The sequence below is a fragment of the Trichosurus vulpecula genome, chromosome 1 (genome assembly GCF_011100635.1).
Source record: "Trichosurus vulpecula isolate mTriVul1 chromosome 1, mTriVul1.pri, whole genome shotgun sequence".
Lineage (NCBI taxonomy): Eukaryota > Metazoa > Chordata > Mammalia > Diprotodontia > Phalangeridae > Trichosurus > Trichosurus vulpecula.
In genome coordinates, this window is record NC_050573.1 from 542,610,345 (window position 1) to 542,625,865 (window position 15,521).

The following is a 15,521-nucleotide window of genomic DNA, read 5'->3' on the forward strand; positions in this document are numbered from 1 at the left end:
TATATCATAGAATCATAAAATGATAGGGATAGAAGAGACCCCACAGACCATCTACTCTGCCTGCCCCATGTTATAGATGAGGAAGCCAAATGGTCAAAGAGTTTCCCATAGTTACTTGGCATGTTAGGCTGAAATGCTTGTGGGAGCTCTCCGCTCAAGTCCCACCAGATCTAACCATAAATATTCTACACCTTTAAAACAAATTAATGTAGCACACAGGTTCTGAGCTTACTCTCTAAATCCATATTCAGACTAGTAGGATTGGGTACTGCTCTCTTCAGGGTTCTAAGGGCTACTTTGAGAGGTTGTACAGTTATTATTGTTTACAAGCCCCTATCCAATTGGTGCCTTCCCCTACTCCCATGCCATTTGACCAGTTAAAATTAATTAATATTTACAAAGGGATATTTACTGAGAAAGAAAACAAGAACACAAATACAACAAAATCCACCTAAGCTGGGTAGTCTATGCTCCCCTTTATGCTCCCACATAGCCCCTGAGGAGAGTGGACTCAAATCTAAAGTAGTGGCTGCAATACATTAACCCCCACTGGAGCAGTGGGTGCTTTCTGGATTGGAAATCCTTTCTTCTCTTTAAACAGTCATCACTAAGTTCACTTTGGGGTGTGGTATAGCCAATAGATGAATCACTCCCTCCCCTGCAGGACACAGAATCTCAGCTGCCACGCTTTGCTGAGTCAAGCAAGTTGCTCCTCAGAACTGGTCACTCACTGGACTTGGTGACTGCTATGGGAACTTTGGTGGTTCTACTGGCTTTTCAAAGTGCACGAGGTTGTAACCTGGTATGTTCCATAGTTGAAACACATTCACCTAAGATCAGGAAAGAATAAGTACAGCAGGCATAGAAGTAGCAGAGGTACCATGTATTCACAGACACATACAGGCCAGGTGGGGACAGCCATGGCAGGCTATTCCTTCTACCTACCACCCTTGCAACATAAATGCCCCCATGGAGGCATGCAATACCTCCTCCTCTTTAAAGCTGCCAGAAGAGAGACAGAAGAATTTGTCCCTTTGCACTTTTTGCATGCAGACTCTATTCTGGCTCAGCAGCCAATGAAGAGGCCTTTTTTTCACCATACTATAAGCCAACAGAAAACAGGCATAAGATAACTAGAATGTTCTGAAATGCAGAAGGAAAAGCCCTTCATCATTTCCAAGAACAAGCTCACCAAGGGCCTAAGTTTGTTGGCACTAGGCAAAGCATACTGTGCATGTTCTAAGGACTAGGCCTCATTAGCCAGTCCCCCCATTACATTAGAAATACAACTGTTTAACTTTTAATAAATACATTAAACATTTTTAGAGGTGATAGTTTAGAGAGAGAGAAATAATGTCTATAATGCAAATTTATACTCTTCTCACAAATTCTTAATTTTCCTTTTACCATTTATTATGAATCTTAGCTTGATATGGAGACAAAACCTCTCCAAGACTTGCATGATAAGTACTAGCCTGAGTGGGGCTTTAGGTAAATAACTTTAAAAAACACTTCTAAATGGCTTCCTCAACTTTTAGTGTCTCTATCCTTTCTATTTAGATCCCTTTAGTTGCTCCAATGTTGAAAAGGAATACACTTTTCAGTTGTTTTTCTAAAGTAATGTCTCCTCAGGACTTACTCATCTATCTCACACTATTACTGCCTAGTTGGTCCCAGAGGGATTATTATTACTACTCCCAGCACTCCAGAGGAAATCTTATAGGTGGCTATCCTCCCATACACAAGATTACAAGTCTCTGTGGTTGTGCTTCTCCTTAACAATCAGCCAGTAGACCCTGATCTTTAACAAAAGCATTTACTGAAATAAAATAGCCAGAAGTCATTACCAATCATTTCTCTCGACATTGGGGCACACTTTCTCACAATATAAATAGGCCCAGGATCCAGAAGGAAAGTGTAGGCAGAAACCCAAAGTACAATGATAGTGAGGCACATGTGTAGGGAACATAGATGACCAAGGCAATTTATAACTCTGGGACTGGGAGGGCCTTGATGTTTTTTCTTTGTTCTAAGGATGCTCCCTAAGTTTGTTGTGAATCACTTTGCTGTTCAGCTGGGTATCTCCAGTAGCTCAGTTGGGCTTTTCCTTCCTTGGGTATGGTGTTGATTGATTGGTCTGGAAGGTCATTCTATCCATTGGCTGTACCAGCTCCTCATTTGGCTCCATAACTGCTGGGATGCACTGAGCAGGCCACAAAAAGTGGCTACCTCCCCCCACCACACACACACACACACACACACACACGGCTGATGAGGCTGGTGAGGCACAGAGTCTCTGCAAGATGGTTGGTCTACAAGTCTTCTGGGTTCTCTCTTTGATGAGCAGTTGCATTCTTTTTTGGCTCTTCAGCTACTGGCTGGGCTGAGGGGATGCTGTACTGCCCTCAGATGGAGTGCTACAAAAACTATTTCAGCTAGAGCAATGAACCTCAGCTTAGGGTCATCAGAACTTTCTTCCCTTAAACTACTTGAAAGCCTCAGATCTGGTATTGTGAAAATATTTGCCTCTCCTTTTACATAAATTTTTCTGCTCAAAAGCTCCTTCCTCCATATTCCTTTAGTGTGTGATAAGTATTTTTTTTAATCTCCCATATTTCTTTGGGAACTTTCTGTAGATGAGTGAGTGGGATAGTGAGGACCTCTCATGGAATCTGGGTCTCAGCCTTTCTGTGAATCGAGTGAGCTAAAGGGACTTATCCTCATGGCTTAGGACTTCTGATTGACAGCTAGGCCTAAGTTTCGAGTTACTAAGAATCACCTGAACTGTGTCCTCACCAAATAAGGACAGAATGGAGTGATATGAAGGCTTCTCAGGAGAGACACCTTACTAAAGTAGCTCAGACCTTAGGCCTGAGTTCTCGTTTACCAAGGATCACCTGACTTTTAGGAACCTGAAACCTAAATCGCCTGGCCTGTCCCCCTTTACTGCCACCTCAGCATATGCCCTGCCAAATAAAGATAAAAAGATAATGGTGAATATACATTGGCTAGTTCTATACTTCCTTGTTCTTTGTAACTGGGGTAGATTCCCTCGCGTAGAATGTAAGGCCAACCTTCCAGCCAATGAGAGTGAAGGTCAGTCGTAGGAGGAGGATGGAACACACTAGGGTATATAATCATGCTTTACTTCCTGTACTATGCCTCTCCTACTAGCTCACTGCTGGTGGTAATGACATCCTTTCTCTGTCGTAATAAAGAAGTTTTCTGTTTCTACTTTGAGAGACCTCTGACTCTTTTAATTAATTGCTGCCGGGTGGTCTCACCCCACACATGAGTGATTAGGCACAACTGTGGGAATGTATTCTTATACCCTGGAGTCAGGTTCATGGTCTTATTGGCCTCTTCCTATGCAATTAAGATATTTGAGCTTTCTATCCTTCCTACAGTAGGGAATGTCTATTTTGTATCAGAAGGCTATCTCTTTTTTACCTTCCTATGCTTCTCTCTTTTAACCTCTACAGACTTTTACCCTCTGCTGACGTACCATTTATACATGCACCTAACTTAGCAGCTCTTAAGCTCTGAGGGGCACCAGTCATGTTGGAAATATTTACATTTTGAAAGTATGGAAAATCCAATGACTAAGTTCCTTCCAAAGGCAGGAGGCTGCTTTGACAGTTTGCTTTTGAGTTTTTATTAATTTGAGGACTCACTTTCATTTCCCTCTCCTCCTACTATCAGATTGTGGTCTAGGAGTTGGTCAACTTCATCGCCTTCCCATCTCTGCTTCCCATCTCAGACTTTGCCTCTATGCCTCAGCTATCTTCTCACCATGGAATTTCTTACAGTGCCTGGGGCCTTCTCCCCTTGGAACATTCCTCTGGCCTCGTGGCTCAATTTTCTCTATGGTGTGTTCCTCCCAAGGCTTCCATTTTGGTAAGGAGCCCAGACCAAACGTGATCATTGCCCTCGGGGCTCGGCTGTTATTCTTGTTCTCTCCTCCTACAGGTACCCCTCCCTTTTTATGTGTTGTCTTCCTCCATTAGAATGTAAGCTCCTTGAGGGCAGGAACTATTTTTGGTTTTGTTTGTATTTTTATCCCCAGTGCTTATCATAATGCCTGGCACATAACAAGCATTTAATAAATACTTGTTATCTAGGAAGCAATTTAAAGTGTTTTACATATAAAACTTGGAGCCAAATGTAATTTGATTTCTCTTAGTCACATTCTAGTGAATCAACTAAGTTTTCTTAAAGAACTTCTATCCCAGACATGAGACAATGAAGTTTGAACAAAGTTTAAAGTTTTTTAACAGAAATTGTAAACTAGCTTCATGACGTATACTATGGAAAATTTTCCTATCTGTACTTTAATTGTGATGACTAGATTCCTGTACACATTATAAAAAATTACAAGTTATCATTAGAATTCCTATAAAATGTAATGAATCTAAGACTGTGTGATGTGTCATAAATGATCAGATGAAGCTGGAGTATTTGTTGTCCCTCCATGTATTTGGCTGTGCAAGATAAGGATGTCAGAGACTTTATTTTAGCCCAGTTACTTTGTCTAAAAGGAGAATAAGTTGCCATCAAGTGGCTAGTGGTCCCTTAATGATGAAGCTGCTGTTGTTGTTGTTCAGAACCAGGCATTCAATATGGATACTATTTACCTTTTCTCTTTGTATTCCCATGGTTTAGCATGGTGCCTGGCACCCAGTGAGCATTTAGTAAATGCTTGTTGATTGACTGACTGAGTCAAAGAAAACTGCACAATTTTCCACTCAATTATGCTTGAATTACCAAATAACTCTTTGTTAAAAAATATTTAAGCATAACATTCCAAGAATATTACACTTAATAAGATGTACAAGAGACGGGAGAAATAAATATTTTAGGGTACAATATGAAATCTCACTCATTGATTATTAACTGTTCTCAATCACTGCTTAAATTAGCCTTATACCACCTCCTAGGTTTAAGTATAATACTATCTTCAACCCATTCAGAATCTTTAACACTGAATTTGGAGTCAGTGAAGCGCAGCTCCGCTTTGTTTCCATGTTGGCCCCCGTGGCAGGCCTCATCAGCAAGCCTGAGGAAACTCAATCTTCTTTTGCCTTTTGTACTTAGAACAAGGTTTCCAAACTTTTTCAGTTCCCAAACACCCTTGGCTTTCAGCAACCTTTATTCAATATAAATTCAAACCTTATTCAATTCAAACCTTATCCCTTATTCAGTATGAATGGAAATAAGTTTTGAGAGTTGATTATGTTTATCCATATAAGAAATAAAATAGATTAATTTTTCATATAGAAAACCTTGCTTGGTACATACGCACTCTATTTCCTTCATAATCACTACTACTTTTAGGATATTTTTATAGGATAATATACTTATTTACTAGATATTTCCCATATACCTTTGACAAGCTTCTTATGTCTTCTAGCAGGGCATGTATCCCTTGGCTTAGGTGACCAGGAAACTACATCAATGATTCAAGCCTTAGTCCTTTAGACCAATGAAGTCTAAAGAACAGTTTAATTACCTTTTAGGGAAAAACTAGCCCTGCCTGAATAGAGTAGAAAATGTTCTTAGCATATGCACTAAGCATATTTTGATGATTTTATTAAGCATATGCCTAAAGCACTGAACTAGTAGATGTTGTGTGCTATATATTAATTGTCGATGCATGAATGCAGTTATCAAAAACATTTCACATAATATTGCACATGCATTTCTGTTGCATTGTCACCAGTGCATATATCACTTTACATGTATTAGTAACATACAACTTTACTTTATTGGGTTATTGCTATGTGATGCATGGGCTTTGTGCTCTTGTTAGCATTGCTTGTGTGCTGGCAACTATAATCATGGAACTGTCTCTTAAAATGGTTGCTGAACTGGTTGAAATGAAGTTGTTTTTGAATTATGGGCGTGGAGATGCAAAAGGATCTCCTTATATTAGAATTGACAACAGAGTGTAATAGGTTAGTGTTGAAAAATATTGGAAAGAGATGTAAAAGATTTGAAGGATGGCAAAGTAACTAAGGTCAAGGTCATGCCTAGAGAAACCACTGAGGAAATGTTCCATGAATTACCAGACCCATCTGATCATCCTAAAACACAGTAAGAGAGTACTTTGGTTTTTTTTGTTTGTTTTTTTAATTTAATTTATTTAATATAGTTAGTTTTCAGCATTGATTTTCACAAGAGTTTGAATTACAAATTTTCTCCCCATTTCTACCCTCCCCCCAACTCCAAGATGGCATATATTCTGGTTGCCCTGTTCCCCAGTCAGCCCTCCCTTCTGTCACCCCACTCCCCTCCCATCCCCTTTTCCCTTCCTTTCTTGTAGGGCAAGACAAATTTCTATGCCCCATTGCCTGTGTATCTTATTTTCTAGCTGCATGCAAAAACTTTTTTTTGTTTGTTTTTGAACTTCTGTTTTTAAAACTTTGAGTTCCAAATTCCCTCCCCTCTTCCCTTCCCACCCACCCTCCCTAAGAAGTCAAGCAATTCAACACAGGCCACATGCATATCATTATGTATAACCCTTCCACAATACTCATGTTGTGAAAGACTAACTATATTTTGTTCCTTCCTAAGCTATCCCCCTTTATCCAATTTTCTCCCTTGACCCTGTCCCTTTTCGAAAGTGTTTGTTTTTGATTACCTCCTCCCCCCACCTGCCTTCCCTTCCATCATCCCCCATTTTTTATCATCTTCCTCCTTCTTTCCTGTGGGGTAAGATTGAGTGTGTATGGTATTCCCTCCTCAGGTCAAATCTGATGACAGCAAGATTCACTCATTCCCCCTTACCTGCCTTCTCTTCTCTTCCTACAGAACTGCTTTTTCTTGCCATTTTTATGCAAGATAATTTACCCTATTCTATCTCTCCCTATCTCCCTCTCTCAATATATTCCTCTCTCATCCCTTAATTTGATTTCATTTCTTCAACTCACCCTGTGCCTCCCCACATACATATATATATACACATATATATACACACACATACATATATACATACATACACACACATATACACATATATACATACACATATATATATGCATATTCCCTTCAGCTACACTAATACTGAGGTCTCATGAATCATACACATCATCTTTCCATGTAGGAATGTAAACAAAACAGTTCAACTTTAGTAAGTCCCTTGCAATTTCTTTTTCTTGTTCTTTTTCTTGATTACTTTTTCATGCTTCTCTTGATTCTTGTGTTTGAAAGTCAAGTTTTCTATTCAGCTCTGGTCTTTTCACTGAGAAAGCTTGAAAGTCCTCGATTTTATTGAAAATCCATATTTTGCCTTGGAGCATGATACTCAGTTTTATTGAGTAGGTGATTCTTGGTCTTAATCCTAGCTCCATTGACCTCCGGAATATCGTATTGCAATCCCTTTGATCTCTTAATGTAGAAGCTGCCAGATCTTGGGTTATTCTGATTATGTTTCCACAACACTCAAATTGTTTCTTTCTGGCTGCTTGCAGTATTTTCTCCTTGATCTGGGAGCTCTGGAATTTGGTGACAATATTCCTAGGAGATTTCTTTTTGGGATCTGTTTGAAGAGGCAATCGGTAGATTCTTTCAATTTCTATTTTGCCCTGTGGCTCTAGAATATTAGGGCAGTTCTCCTTGATAATTTCTTGAAAGATGATATCTAGGCTCTTTTTTTGATTATGGCTTTCAGGTAGTCCAATAATTTTTAAATGATCTCTCCTGGATCTATTTTCCAGGTCAGTGGTTTTTCCAATGAGATATTTGACATTGTCTTTCACTTTTTCATTCCTTTGGTTCTGTTTTATAATATCTTGATTTCTCATAAAGTCACTAGCTTCCACTTGCTCCAATCTCATTTTTAAGGTAGTATTTTCTTCAGTGGTCTTTTGGACCTCCTTTTCCATTTGGCCAATTCTGCCTTTCAAGGCATTCTTCTCCTCATTGACATTTTGGAGCTCTTTTGCCATTTGAGATAGTCTAATTTTTTAAGGTGTTGTTTTCTTCAGTATATTTTTCTTTAGCAATTCATTGACTTGTTTTTCATGGTTTTCTCACATCCTTCTCATTTCTCTTCCCAGTTTTTCCTCTACTTCTCTAACTTGCTTTTCCAAATCCTTTTTGAGCTCTTCCATGGCCTGAGACCAGTTCATTTTTTTCTTGGAGGCTTTTGATGTAGTCTCTTTGACTTTGTTGACTTCTTCTGGCTGTATGTTTTGGTCTTCTTTGTCACCAAAGAAAGATTCCAAAGTCTGAGACTGAATCTGGGTGCGTTTTCGCTGCCTGGCCATGTTCCCAGCCAACTTACTTGACCCTTGAGTTTTTCAGCAGGGTATGACTGCTTGTAGAGTAAAGAGTACTATGTTCCAAGCTTGGAGGGGATGCGCTGTTGATTTCAGAGCTCTTACAGCCAGCTCTGCCACACCAGCACTCCTCCTTCCCCAAGAACCCCCAACCCAGACTGGACTTAGATCTTCAGCAGGCTCTGCACTCCTGCTCTGATCTGCCACTTAATTCCTCCCACCAGGTGGGCCTGGGGCCAGAAGCAACTGCAGCTGTAGTTCTGTAGCTGCCCCACCTCCGCTGCCCCCCGGGGTGGTGGCTGAACTGCAAACTCTATCCCCCTGTCCCCAGCAGCTTTTCCCACTAACCATCTCTGTTGTCTTTGGTGTTTGTGGGTTGAGAAGTCTGGTAACTGCTGCAGTTCACTGACTCAGGGCGCTAGGGCCCGCTCTGCGTGGCTCCTGGTCTGGTTGGTCTGCGTGGCCCATGTTGGGCTCTGCTGTGCTCCGCTCCCAGTGTGCGTCAAAGACCTCACCCAGCAACCATCCAGGCTGTCCTGAGCTGGAGCCCTGCTTCCCTCTGCTCTTTTGTGGGTTCTGCAGTTCTAGAATTGGTTCAGAGCCATTTTTTATAGGTTTTTGGAGGGACTTGGCAGGGAGCTCACGCTAGTCCCTGTTTTCCAGCTGCCATCTTGGCTCCACCCCCCAAAAGATGTTACTTTGGCAATTATTCCACAGTGAATATCATAACGTTGACTCTTCACATTAAAAAATAGATCCTGGGGCAGCTAGGTAGCACAGTGAGTAGAGCACCTGCCCTGGAATCAGGAGGACCTGAGTTCAAATCCGGCCTTAGACACATGACACATGTACTAGCTGTGTGACCCTGGGCAAGTTACTTAACCCCAATTGCCCTGTCAAAAAAAAAAAAAACCAAAAAAATAGATCCTGAGAGCTTTGACTTTAGTGACTCTCTAGTAGCAGAAGAATGGAAATCTTGATGGAGGCATCAGCTCTCTAAGAGGAAGCCTTTGCCAGTCTTCTTGACCCAGGTCTTGCCACTGGACTCTGATGACACTGGAGAGAGTGAGGCTGGTGACTTTGCACAGGACTGCCTCACTTAATTCCAATTCACTTTCAAGTCAAGACATCACCTTTGTGATTGGGGCTCTTCAAGAACAGAGAATGAACAACAACAAAGCTCTGTAGGAGGACAGGTATGTTTTTTACTGCACAAATAGGATGAGGGATGTGTCCAAGGACCAACACACAGAATCTACTTCACTGACTTCTGAATGATCTGGTTACAACTTGGGAGATTCCTTTATCTCTGATAGAAGACCTCACACACCAAGCAGTCCCTGAGTGCTTCCTTCATGGAGGAAGGAAAACCTGAGCTCAGTTTCAGCCTCTGACACTTTCTAGCTATGTTGTCCTGGGCATATCACTCAACCTCTGTCCTCTGTTCCCTCAACTGTAAAATAGCACTTGTCTCCCAGTGTTGTTGTGAGGATCAAATGAGGTAAAATTTGTCTGGTGCCTAGCACAGTACTTGGCACATAGTAGGCACTTAATATATGCTTGTTTCTTTCCTTCTTCCCCCCCCCAAGAAATGATGCCACAGGCTTTCATCATACTTGTTGATACTATGATGAGAGTCATGCTCACCTAGGCTTTGTGGTCTCAGGAGATGGAAAGGCTGCAAATACTCTTAACCAGTACATCTCTTGGTGGAGAAAGAAGCCAAAATAAGCTTACCAGCTTCAGCTCAGAAGGGCTCTGACAGAAGGAAACCATGGCACGATGCCCAAATTCATTGTCAAGATCTTATATAAAGACACAAAGTTTTGCTGAAAGATCTTGTGTACTTGTGCAAGTAAGGAACACACAAGTTAGTAAATTGAAGGAAAGCTTCCCCGTGCCAAGCTGTTAAAAGACTAGACAACTCACCCGTGAACAGAAAAGCCTCAGACAGATAATGCATCACTCTGGAGTGCAGAGGGGAAGCCCTGGAACCAATAGGCAAGTAACTTCACCTCTCTGTGCCTCAGTTTCCTTATCTGTAAAATGAAGGAGTTGAACTCAGTGACCTCTAAGGTTCATTTCTGCTCTAAATATATGATCCTATGATCCCTACATTTGTCTAGAGAAACTCTTATGGAAAAGCAAACTGAAGAAAATGCCCTTTTGGGGTGAGGTCTAGGGAATCGGTGCTGCAGTTGCTGAGGTCAGTGGAACCACTAGGTTTTGATATTGCTGTGGGAAGTCAATTAGCTATTGGTTATTGCCAGTCCTGCCCAGTCTTAGAGGGATGTCTAGTATCAAGCCCTGCAAATGAAGCTGTTACAAGAGTCCCACATCAATCCATCAACAGCAAATAATAAAATAGAAGCACAACACAAAACATTCAGGGGTTAACATGTATGTTGATAAGTGTCTTAAATGTCTACTCTGAGCCAGGCATTGCACTAAGTGTTGGGGATACAGTTACAAAGAATAACATATCCCCTATTCTCAAGGAGGTTACAGTCTAAGGGGAATGATATTGTACACATGAACACCAAATTTCTGGTGGAAGTGCTTAAGTATAGGTGAGATGCATAAATATTTTCGAAATGTGTTTTTAGGTCATAGAGGGTGGTAGGATGATAGAATAAGTAGAGACTTTGGATTCAGAAGATCTGGTTTCAAGTCTCTACTCAGCTACTCATCGTATATGTGATCTTGAATAAGTTGCTATCACTTTTCCTTGTCTTAATTTTCTCAGCTGGAAAATGAGAAGGTTGGGTGGGTAACCTCTGACATGTTTTCTAGCTCTCCATGTCTGTGGTTAGTATGAGAGGTATACGTACAATATGACAAAACACTTTGTACTAACCAACAGCTGCCTGCCATCCTCCTCTATCACCTAAAACCTCTGCATTCCTTACAGCAGAGCCCTGAGACATAAAATAAACTAACAATCACTTCACCGAGACCTAGTGGCAATAGAGGGATTAGGACCAAAAGCCTTGGTGTCATTTAGAAATTCTTACCCAATGTCCTAAGACTAAAAAGATGAAACTCTGATCTCAGACTATTTGGATCAGTTTTTGTCAGAATTTCTGAAGAAACAATCAAATACACTTTAGACTTTGACTGTCTTTAATACAGATGGAACGTTCTTTTTCTCTTTTGAGCTAATAATATGTTCTCTAGTAAACCAGATGAGAAATTTTTAACTCTGCTGTGGCATAAGAACACATGAGCTACATATGCCCAATGTCCAGAACGTTCTCCCTCCTTACCCCTGCCTCTTAGAACACCCAACTCCCTTCAAGCAAAGTAACACCTCCTCCTGGAGGCCCTTCCTGATCTTCCTTCCCTAGTTAGTGCTCTCTCTGGCCCTCTTAAAATGCCTTTGTATTTACAGGACCCTAGGTTTAGAGCCAAAAGAGAACATAGAGGCCGTTCTATCTAATCCCCTCATTTTACAAATGAGAAAACTGAGGCACACAGATTACTCAGAATCACCCCACTTGTAAGCATTTGATAGAGGAATTTATTTCAGGCCTTCCTAAAACTAAGTCCACTGCCCTATCTATTATATTATGTTACCTCTGTACAAAATTATTTTGTATTTATGTATCTCTGCACAGTAAAATGTAAGCTCCTTGAGGCTAGGGACCATTTTATTTTGTCTTTGTATCCCCATAGCCTAACATAGTGCCTTACACATATATAGTAGGTGCTTAACAAATTCCTGGGGTCTTTTTTTGTTATTCAGTCATTTTTCAGTTGTATCCAACTCTTTGTGACCCCACTTAGGGTTTTCTTAACAAGGATACTGACGTGGTTTATCACGTTCTTCTCCAGCTCATTTTACAGATGAGGAATTGAGGCAAACAAGGATAAGTGACTTGCCCAGCCAGGTTACACAGCTGATAAGTGTCTAAGGCCACATTTGAACTCTCATCCTCCTGACTCCAGGCTTGGCACTCTATCCATTGTGCCAATTAGCTGCCACAAAATTAATATTGAAAACCAATACTATCAACCATATTTGCTTAATTTGCCTTCAAATTAATTTGTTGTCGGTCAGTCATTTCACTCTTTTTTTTTTTGGCAAGGAAGCTGTAGTGGTTTGCCATTTCCTTTGCCAGCTCATTTTATGGATGAGGAACTAAGGCAAACAGGGTTAAGTGACTTGTCTAGGGTTACACAGCCAGTAAGTGTCTCAGGCTGTATTTGAACTCAGAAAGATGAGTCTTCCTGATTTCAAGTGCAGTCAGTGCTCTATCCACTGCACCACCTAGCTGCCCTTGAATTAAATTCCTGTGAAATTTTTATAAAGATCCCTTTCTTTGTCACACAACCATGTTCCCATCACCAACATACACAAAGGCAATATTTGTGAGTTTTTATTTTTGGTTGTTGGCTTATTCATGATGTACAAACCTTAGTTTTCAATCAAAATTTAAAGAAGATGACTCACCAAATATAAAAATACTAGGATCTCTAAAATGCTAGGCTAGCAAACCTCTCTTCCACCTTGTAAGCATAGGCTATGCTGACTGATAAGGCACTAAGCATGAGTTAATAAGTCAACTTAAATATGCCCTCTTAGTGGGAATCGTGAAAGCAGCTTTCAAAGTTTCATTACAACTGAGACAATTCTACTGTCAAATGCCTCAAAACTTGCACAAGATTAGAGACAAGACATTGGAATTTCTGTGTACAGATTTCTGAAATGTTTTAGGAATGTAGGATTATCCCTTTCCTAAAGGAGAAAACTAGAGAAATCCAAATGACCACTAGTAACACATGGTACTTTCCCACAAAACAAACAAGCAAATAATGTGAAGAGGCCACCTAATCACATTTTATTTCTAATAAATATTCTCATTCTTCTGGTAGATTCTTTCAAAAAGCAAGAAAGATAGAGCATAGTTAAAACGAAGCCATATCCAAGCATTGCGTCTTTTTCATTTTTACACATTACCTATCAAGTAAGTGTACCAGCAATATTATTAGGACACACAAATGCTGGCTGAGGAATTAGGAGATTTTGCATTAAGCCCATTAATTCTGATAGATTGAAATAATTCCAACCCACATATTTAGCGGCAGCCAAGAAATAAGTATTTTCATTTTTTTTAAAATTTAGATGCCCACGTAAAAATGCAAAGAAAAGATTTTTGTTCATCTTTTTTTTTTTTTAGTCAGTCAGTCAACTGGCATTTACTGAGCATCTTCTATGTCAGGTACTGTACTAAGTACTGGAAATACAAAGAAAGGCAAAAAATAATCAATGCTCTCAAGGAACTCACTTGTCTTATTACCAATCATGCTTTGCCAAACCCCAACCCTAGACTACTCCCACCATCCACCTCTTCCACTGTTACTCATGTGCTGCTAAAAAGAGCAAGAAGTCTTGCACCACAGATTTATGTTATTTAATCTCAAGTAGGCCATCATAGCAGCCATTCACTCTTCTTCAATTGATTTTCTGTGCCATTGCACACACAGACTGTTCTACACCTTCTCCTCTCTCCTCAAGCCTCCAACAGTATCCACTCCCTGACTGTTTCAGAGAGGCCCTAACTTCAGACTTTGCTATTGTCCATCCTTCATTTTCAAAGAGGACCAATGATGTATTGCCTTGCATGTGAATTGGATTTAGGTGAGGCAGAGTTGCACTAAGTCATCAGCCTCACATTCTCTTCCAGAGTCATCAAAGTCCAGTGGCAAGACAAAAGTCAAGATGACCAGTGATGGCTTGGGATACAGTGGATGACTTTGGTGTCTTCCATGTCTGACCAGGCTCTAAGTGCTCCACAGTGCCTGCTCCAGCTGCCTTTATGATTGTTGGAATAAATCGTTCCCATCCACCCATTCCACTGGGGTAAGTCTTCACGTTCTTGGGGTAGGCACCCCTTCTTCTCAGACATGTTTGTGACCTATTGCTTACCCTCAACCTGGTTTAGCCCATCAGCCAAGATGGTTTTATAAAGCCACAGGTGAGAGCTGGGTGATGGATGAACGCCAAAGAAGGATAAGCATCTCTGAAAAGGGCTCAGCAAACCCTCACACCAGAAGTGCTAGTCATCCCAGTAAAGCTTCAGCTTTACTAAATAAATCAAGGCTATTTGACCAGCATTCCCTCTTCTTCCCTTCTTCTCGTCTCATATTTTATCCTATTCATCTCAAAACACCATTTGCCCCTTTACTTTAGATTCTGATAAAGACATGACCACTCTACTCTTGATCCCCCTGATCTCATCCCCTTCTGTCTTTTCTAGCAGAATGCCTCCATTATGATTCTCTTTGTTTCTTTCATATTCAGTTTCTCCTTACATACTCTTTCCTATAAACGTGCCCGAGTCTCCATATCCTTAAAAAAAACCCTTACTAGATCCTACCATCCCTGCTAACTACTGTCTTATATCTTTCCTTCTGTTCCAAGCTAAATTCCTTAGGAAAAAAATTAACACTCAGTGTTAACTTCCAATTTTATTGCTCAGCTGAAGGTGTTCTATCCAGAACGGCCAATGATCTTAATTGTTTCTCAGTTTTCATCCTTCTTGACCTCTCTTGTAGTGTAGCATTTGATACTATTGACCACCTTCTCTTCTGAGAGTCTATCCTCTCCAGATGTTTTTTTTTGACACTGATGTGTCTTCTGCTTAATCCATTTAATGGATGTGTCTTCATCCATTTAATGCCTACTAACTCTAGGCTCTGTTCCAGGTCCTTGCCTCTTTTTTTCTCTATACTCTCTCACTTGGTGATCTTATTACCCCCTATAGGTTCAATTATCTATGAGTAATTATTGTAATTATATATTTTATATTACTATAATCATAATACATGATTATATGTTATGTAATTATCATAGTTTATCCATTACCGGGAAGATGACTCTCAGATCCATATATTCAGCCCTAGTGTCTCCTGAGCATCTGTCTCACGTCAAAAACTGCCAATAAATGTTTTCAACTAGGTATCTCAAGGGCATTTCTAACTTAATATGTTTAAAACAACTCAGTAGATTTTTCCCCAAACCTACCATACTTCCAAACTTCCAGTTAACCAGGTTTGAAATCTGTGTCATTCTTGATTCCTCACTCTCACTCACCCCAGAGATCCAATTGACAAATTTTGTTCCTTCTATCTCCTAACATCTCTCCAATCTGGTCCTTTGTCTCCACTCAACAGTAACTGTCCTGGTTCAGTTCCTCCTTGCCTCTTAATTACTACAATCTCTTAGTTGGTCTCCTTGCC